Genomic DNA, 8838 nt, shown 5'->3' with positions numbered 1-8838 from the left:
GCTAAGGTCAGGGATTATGAGAAAGAAACATTTCAAATAGTGAGTTTAAATAGGTATATTTCTCACAGCATACTCTATGTGGCTTTCTTTATGAGCCCAAGAGTAGGGTTGCATTTCCGCTCTGGAGCACAGAGCCAGTCCAACATCACGTAATTCTAAAGCTGTCGATTTAATTTTATGTGCTATGAAACTGAAGTGGGCCTTGAGCTAGGAGCAATGAGCTAAAACAGAGCTGAACTGGACTCACTGTAGTGTTCTTGAGCATGGAGCCCAAGGTGTGCTACTGGACCTACTCATCAATCTCCATGCCTTTTGATCCAAATTAAACTACAGAAATACTACAGTAAAAGGATCATTACAACCTGACAACTATAGGAGGCATGTGTTAACATATGTAAGAAAATGTACTTTCTCTAGTCTAGTCTAGTTTAAGAATTTCTATAGTGTTTGTATGGATAGATGTGACAGACCCTGGAACATTTTGTGATAAACATTAATGTTGGTAGGCCAATCTAGGTAAAACAGGCACACAAAATAGCCATAAAGTAAGTATGTATATAAAAATAAACCACATAAACCAAACAAAAGCCTAAGGTCCTCTTTGAGCTTATAACTGGGCTTCTTTGTGAGCCCTCTCTATACAACCAGGCAGTTAAGATGCAGTTAAGATGCTTACCGACAACAAAACCAAGTCCTTCTCTGAGATGCTTTCAAAAGCGAATAACATGTTAATAACATGTTCTGGCTGTTTAATTTTCAAGTACAATTATACAGACAATAATATTTTGGAAATCACTTAAAATTCTTGATAGTGAATAAAACCTCATTTCACAGTGAAAAATTAAACCACTCCAAGTCTGTGGCGAGTCACCTCTATCCTTACTGATGTCAGACTTGTCACATGATAGGAGTATAATCTTTAGCCAATACGAATTTTGAAGTTGTGAATACTGTAGTTTTCAGTCATTGTGTATTTGCTTCAAGTATACAGGTCACAGAATCTGACACATAATATCAAAGATTGGCAAAGCTAGCCCACTACGGCAGAGGAATTCGAGTCTTTTGTTACACATTACCTGATCAGGCAGCATGTCAGAACAGGAATGACTCAATGTGTAGGTGAGTCAGAGGAGCTTGTCGGCTCTTCCTCTTTTTCATTGCAGTATAGGAGTCATTACTGAAACCTGGGAGATAAAATAATTGGCAATTTCAAAATTGGGTTGGTATAAAATGACAAAATCATTTCAAAGTAATCATGCAGAAAAACAAGGATATCAATGGTGAAATCTGTTACACTGACCTAATGATAGCAGTCGCCAGGAGACAGAAGACTGGATCCACATGCAGGCTCTGCTTGAAGCAACTAGCCAGCAGGCAAAAGTGAAACTAAAAATTACACTTAGAAACCAAAGCCACAGTCATCCAGGCTGGGTTGTGCCGAGAGGGACTGAATGAAGTGTCAGGGAGAATGCAAAGGAGGGTTGGAAAAACAGGCAAAGTTTCAAAGTATAAGAAAACTGCCCAGGACGTTGTTAAACAGGCAGGGTTGATGCAAGGAGAGAGCAGACAAACATAAGGGAAATCCAAAACCTGAAAAGCAAAGCAGATTTGAGAAACAGGATAAACTTTGGAAGCAAACAAGGATACTTAGCCTACACGAACACATCGCTTAATACCTGGTGATAACAAGGTAAGTGACAGTTTAATTGTATGTAGGTGGTATCGATAATCGCCTTTACAGTATCTCGTCATGACAGCATTAGATGAATAAACAGACTGGAGGCTTTTTCTGTGGAAATATGGTGATGTGAGCTGGCATTAAGGTGAACCTAGGTAAACTTTAGGATTGCTTTGAGACACATCCATTGTCACCCATGGCTGTAACAATATATAGTATGATTATGTTGGGAAATATTTGTTTTAATATTGTGTTTTTTGTTGAATAAATAAGATTTTATGTTATTTATATCTATTTGTGTGAATGTTAAACAGAAGTAAAAATCCCATGGCGTGTTCCGAAAAGGGTAGTCGTGTAACCCCAGTGTCATGGCCAAATTTCCCATTGGCCTTTACTAATTATGGCCTCCTAATGATCCCCCTCTATGAATTGGCTTCATCACTCCATTCTCCTCCCCACTGAGAGCTGGTGTGTGGAGAGCGTTCTGGCACACTATGGCTGCCATCGCATCTTCCAGGTGGATGCTGCACATTGGTGGTGGAGGAGAGTCTCCATTACCTGTAAAGCACTTTGAGTGGAGAAAAGCCCCATATAAGTGTAAGCAATTATTATTATTATAAGTATAGAGATGTATGTAAATGTTGTGAGTAGGAAAAAATCTGTAGCTTATTTGAAACCCTGTCTTATCCAATGGAGTTATCTGTAAAAACATGTTTTTTCCGTATTTTTTGTGGCTTCAATGACAATAACTGTTCAGTTGAAATTATGAATTGTTACATTAAATATGTAGATGAGACTAAAACATGCATGATCAAAGTAGGGAAAGTAGGGAAATGTAGTTAATCAAAGTAGGGAGAGTTTGGAAATGCCCTCTGGATGTAAACTGCACATTACTTGAAATTAGTTTGTACTTTGAGAATACCAGTTTGTAGTGGCTCTGCCCTTGCTTCTGGGAATGACTGTTTACATAAACAATAAAGAAATGCTTTTGGTGACAATATTCCCATAGGGAGAGTGACTACTTTTAATTAGGAGAAGCTTTACTGTTTTGGTATTAAGATAACTTAAAGTTCTATTTATTAAGTAGTAAGTATTAATCAATAAAAAAGCAAAATAAAAATATTATAGTGTTACTTAAAATAATATTAAAATTTGCTTGTAAAGAGTGAGAGGTGGCTTTCAAATGGAGTTTGCTTTTTAAAGTGGTTTAAACCTTAAGATCCTTAACTAATTTCTATATGCAGTACCTTAACCTTTTTGCAATGGCACTAAATCCTTGTTATCACTGAAAATGTTATCTGGGATTGATGAAGTATGTAGATCTTATCTGACTTTCAAGAACAAAGTTTACTTATCTGGCTTAATGTAAATGTGAGTCTGAGCAGCTTGCTAATTTGCTGCTGACAATCAATCATTGACTTTCCTCTGGATTTCCTAGGGCAGATAACACTATTACTGAAAACTAATAGCAAATGTTAAATTTTTAATGAGCAAATCTCTTACATCTGTTGCAGTTTATATATAAATAATATATAATCCCATATATAAGACATAATTACATTATATACAATTTTTTATAACTTCCGACTTTTCTCTTTGTGATTGACCTATGGTAATACTTTTGTAGTGCTTGGTACTGTGTACTGTATATGCTGCTATAATGATGCAGTAATTTTAGTATACATTACACACATCCATGAAACTGAAGCGTAACCTACAGTAAGAATAAGAAAGCAAAATATGAACTTGTATTATATTTATGCAATTAAAAATGATAAATGGTAAAATGTACTCAAAAATTTAATTATATAAAGCATGCCAGCAGAACAATGTACCTAAATAGGTTTGGGAATATGAAACTTTTGAAATGTCAAAATGTCTGTGCACTGCTAAGAACCCGTGATGTTGTATTTAGATCAGGACTGCGAGGGCCAACCTGTCCCGTGCCATCAGGGAGGCAAAGCGCACGGAAAATCCATGGCAAATTCCTGGACACCAGAGACACGCGGTGCATGTGGCAGGGCATCAAGGCTATTACTGATTACAGGACTAACCCGTGTGCCAGTGACGGTGATGCCTCCCTCCCAGATGTGCTGAACAACTTCTATGCACAATTTGAAGCAATGTTGTGCCTGCGAGGAAAACCACACTTCCTCCTGATGATTGGGTGCTTTGCCTGTCCACAGCTGATGGAAGGATGACACTAGCCAAAGTTAATCCACGTAAGGCTGCTGGACCCTATATTTTTTATATCTCTTTGTGCCAGGCGGTCATCCCCGTATGCTTCAAATCCACCACTATTATACCAGTGCCAAAAAGTTAGCCGTGTCCTACCTCAATGATTACCTCCCTGTGGAACTCACACCAATTGTCATGAAGTGCTTAGAGAAGCTACTCATAAACCACATAAAGTCCAGACTTCCTACCCCTCTGGATCCCCTTCAGTTTCTATACTGCCCCAACTAGTCTACTGATGATGCCGTATCTCTTGGCCTTCACCTGGCCCTGTCCCACCTGGATAAGAAAGACTCTTATGTAAGAATGCTTTTCATTTACTTCAGTTCAGCATTTAATACAATCATCCCCCAGAAGCTGATAGAAAAATTAAGCATGCTGAACCTTAACACTTCCCTCTGTAACTGGATTCTGGACTTTCTGACCAAGAGACCTCAGACAGTCCGGATTGGAAACAACATCTCCAGCACCATCACAATGAGCACCGGAACCCCCCAGGGCTGTGTGCTCAGCCCACTGCTGTTCACATTGATGATTCATGACTGTACTGCCACAGTTCAAACTGCATCATCAAGTTTGCCGATGACACGACAGTGGTGGGCCTCATTAAGAACAATGATGAGTCACCATACAGAAAGCAGGTGGAGCAACTAGTGGACTGGTGCACAAACAACAACCTATCTCTTACTGTAAACAAAAGATATCGCAGGGTACAGGCTAGCTCCACCGGACCACAGCTTTTTCCTGCAGGCGTGTCAGGATCCTCAACACCCTGGAATCTACTTGCACGCATTTCAATTCCAGAAACAGGGTTTAAATTCCCCCAGTGTTTTGTTCATATTGAATTATGTATGTACCTTAGTAATTTGCATTATCTACACTTTGCACTATGTGTATCCTGTCTGCAATGTCTATGTCAGTGTCCTGTCAGACCTGTCTGTATTTGAACCATGGACTAGGAAGAACGATATTTCGTTCCACTGTATACTTGTATACAGATGCAGCCATTCAAAATGGGTGGGGTATTTCGCGGTATACCCCGGTGGGCGTGTCGCATCAAAACGCAGTATCATGCGATATATCGCGTCATTTGACGTCATGCCGGAAAGTATCCAGAATCACCTTTTAAAACTGCCAGGAGGAGCCAATAAAGCTTAACCTCTCATGTACAGCATTTGAGCTTTTAAATTTAAACTGTGTATTACAGCATGTTAATCATCAGTCATTAAAAAGTTGGTATATTTTATGAAAGCAAGATTGCTCAGTTGGACAAAAGTACACAACCTACCTTTATCAGAAATATTTATGCATCAAAGCCTTTACCGAAGATATTACTAATAGTATTAATAATGAATGACTTTGGACAAGCTGTAAACTCAAAGTATTACGCTGGTCCACATTCTTTCTAACCGTCATTTTAAATGAAAATACTTTTAGTTTTTTCTTTGACAAACACCAAAGCATTTCGTTGATCTAACTAACGAGGACAGGACATTAGCTAACCAATATGACAAAGGAATGACTTTTTTTGCTAATTTCTTTAGCACATTTGTACAAGAACTTGGAATCTGTCCAAGCCCTACTTTGTCAGGCATTTTCTTTTACTGCAAAGGACATAAAAACTCCCTTGCTTTTAACAGAGCGTTTCATAATTTCTAACTATGAAAATTATTTAAACTGCGACACTTCATTCAACCAGAGCTCAAAATATCACAAGGATCCTCAAGAGCACATCAAAGACTGTATTAAAATATACTTGTATCAGATACATGAGAATCCAGGCTTTTTTTATCAACGCTTTCTTTTCCATATACCAGATATTATGGAACCACTTCAGAAGGGTGTCAGATTCCAGGAATCGGTACTTTAAAGAAGAAATACACACCGGTATTCCATTTCTCCCTAAACATTTTAAGCATTAACTAACGTGAAATAGCATGTAAAAAAGTGGTAGTTTTAAGCTTTTCTGCTAATATAATATGGAATCGCATATCTAAAGAAATTAATAATGATATGATTATATTCGTGTGCTGCGACAGGGCTGTGTAGGGCTGTTTCGCCTCTCTCTTCATGCGACTTCCCTAATAGCCCACTGGTCTATGTGCCTGATTCCTAAACCTGCAGGTTGTGTGTTCAAATCCAGCTAGTGCTGTGACTTTTCTTTTAACAAAAAAATATTTGAAAAAATAGAATAGCAATATTATGGACAATTAATTGACTTTTATATTTCTAAATATCACAACATGATCGAATTTAAGTCATTTTTGATAACAATGAATAGTCACCTTCTTCCCTTCTGACAACGGTCCCTGCTTCTGCTTCCTGCTTCTATTGTGTGTGTGTGTGGGGGGGGGATCCCTTTAGATCTCCCTTCAGATTTAAAAGGTTATTAATCATATCTTCGGTGTCGCATCTTACCAGTGCAGCTGATCTTTTGCTGCCTGGGTCAACTATCATAAAGCTTTAGAGAACTTTGATTTCTATTATCAACAAATTGTAAATACGACGTTTACATTGGCATTATTATTTTTTTACATGGGTGTATGGAGGATTGTCAGCTGTCACTGACAGTGGACCCCCCCTCTTGGGATGCGCACACGATATTTTTATAGAGAAATGGAGGCTGTACAGTATGCGTTACAATATAAAATTTATATTGATTTAAATCGCAAACGCATGTTTAATTATATGTGTTTTTTTATCATAATCAGACAAATGCAACATAAATTGATACAGTATCTTTGTCTTCTAAGTATCTTAATAAACTTTCAGCATAGCTTTCTCCCCGTTTAGATTTATTTTTCTTGGGATTTTGGGATCAAACGTGGAAAGATTAGATTGTATTTTTTATTTTTTAAATACGTTTTAGAAAAGTGTAATCTGTACTAAAAAGCTGTACACCACCTGCTATACAGATACATATTGTAATACTTTCGGGTTTGGATAGGACGGACACAAGAACTCAGACTTGCGGAGTTAAAGGAAGTGAAAGCCTTTATTTTTCTTCTCCGTCACCACCTGCTAGCCCGGCTCTCCCACGCCCCCGCCCGCCAACAGCGCAAGCCAACACACCGCCCGCGTGCCCGAGAGAGAAAGAAAAGACAGAGAGTACGACCCAGGGGTGCAGAAGCAGGGAGCTATTTACAAGGAAAACGGATACCTCCCCAGACTGTACGCCCACTTCACTGTGGGACAGCCGCACTGGTTTATTTAGATATTTAGACCCGGCGCGGCACCGAGAGCGTCTGGATTTATAACTTAGTTTTTAAAATTAGTCAAGCAATATGAAGCATCTCTAAGTCCCTTAATTAAGTCCCTTAATTATCATTAAGCACAGCTTTCTCACCACTTAGATTACTTTTTGATAACATCCTTAGACAAAGCAGAAACTTTTATATTCTGATGACATACAAGTGGAAAGATTACAGATTTTAATCGTCTTTAACTTTGTTACGTTATACGTTTTAGGAACGTTTCATCTATACAAACACCACAAAACTATTCTCAATTGTATTTCTGAATGTTATGTTACACTTACAGTAGTTCACTGTTTTAAATACATCTAATTAAGAAAGTTAGGTGTAAGCATAAACTATTAGTAATCAATAATATTGAATTTAGCACTGTAATAAGTTGTTGCACTTTCCCCCGCATCTTGTAAAAATATATTTTCATTGTTCAAATATACATTAAATCTGACTATCATATAATAAGTTAAATACAAAACCAAAGAAAAAACAGGGTAAAATATAATTCAAAATATTTTGCTAACAATGTTAACTGTTTATAAATAATCAATTGTATAAGGAGTAGGATGGCACAGTTATTAGTATGCTTTTTGTTTTGTTTCTTTTTCATAAATACAACAGTAGTACCTGATGTCTCAGTGGCTTTCAAAATTAAATTATGCATGCAAACCTGTGAACTGGCCTGTGATACCTGCTATGTAATATCCTGCATTGTGGAATAATAGTTTATTTTAAAGGATAGAGAAAGCACAGGAAACAGGCAGTTAGATTGATCAGATTAGTATGAAAAGCCATTTAGCAAAGAGTGAATGAGAAGAGTGACAAACTAGTATACTTTAGATCTTTTTTTTCTGAACCAGGGAAAATCTGATCATGTTTCTCTATAACAATAATAAAAAAACTTTATTTTACATATCACCTTTAAAAGTGGCATCTCAAAGCAATACAGTAGATGTATAAACAGTTAAAAGGACCACAGATTACAAAGTAAATACCCAGACAAACGCAAACGTGTTTTTAATAAAATGCTTTTATTCATTCAGCAGAGCGAGAGAGAGACATCCAGCAGAAAGAGACACACACACACTTTTCTTATTGACAAAAAGTAATTGTTTTTGTTACATTCCTCTTGTCTAACAGGAATATTTTGTTTGTGGACAGACTGTCCACAAACGTGAGACTGTCTTTCTCAGACTCACATTCCCGAATGTCCCCCGCCCTGGTCAACAATCCTAGGAAGAACACGAAACAGCCTGTTAATAAAATTGTTACAATTTTGTTCAGTCAGTTCTTCCTCACAGAATTTATAGATTGCATCGATCAGTTCCTGCTTTGTGACGGGCTTAGCAGTTTTCCGAACATAGTCTTTCAGCCTTTCAGTCTTTCAGCGAATGTCAAACCATCTCTATCGGATTTAGATCTGGGGATTCGGCTGGAGTTTTCACCCAGTTCACTCCTTCTGCTACAAGCCTCAAGTTAAAACAAGGCTTGCCAGATAATGTGAATCGAAACCTGTTTTTCTAGCTTTTAAAGTCGTGCGATGTGTAAGCAGGAACACATCATTATATCTTACATATGAAAAATACATAATATAGCCCTTGCTGCTGTGTGTTTCGGATCGTTGTCTTGAAAGAGACGGTGCCTTGATCCAAAGTGCTCCCTGATATATGGGGCGGC

General features: G+C 37.7%; 1 long non-coding RNA gene across 1 annotated transcript in view; it reads left to right on the top strand.

The window, feature by feature from the left end:
• Window positions 1–460: 460 nt before the first annotated feature.
• Window positions 461–8838, top strand: part of LOC148653663 (uncharacterized) — a 28230-nt gene continuing 19852 nt past the window's right edge. The window contains exon 1 of the long non-coding RNA XR_015941728.1: window positions 461–1690. This is a non-coding gene — a long non-coding RNA (uncharacterized LOC148653663). The remainder of the gene's footprint in view (window positions 1691–8838) is intronic.

Source organism: Lepisosteus platostomus, chromosome 10 (genome assembly GCF_059453375.1).
Source record: "Lepisosteus platostomus isolate fLepPlt1 chromosome 10, fLepPlt1.hap1, whole genome shotgun sequence".
Lineage (NCBI taxonomy): Eukaryota > Metazoa > Chordata > Actinopteri > Semionotiformes > Lepisosteidae > Lepisosteus > Lepisosteus platostomus.
The sequence above is the reverse complement of the archived record's forward strand: the minus strand, read 5'-3'. Positions and strand labels throughout refer to the sequence as shown.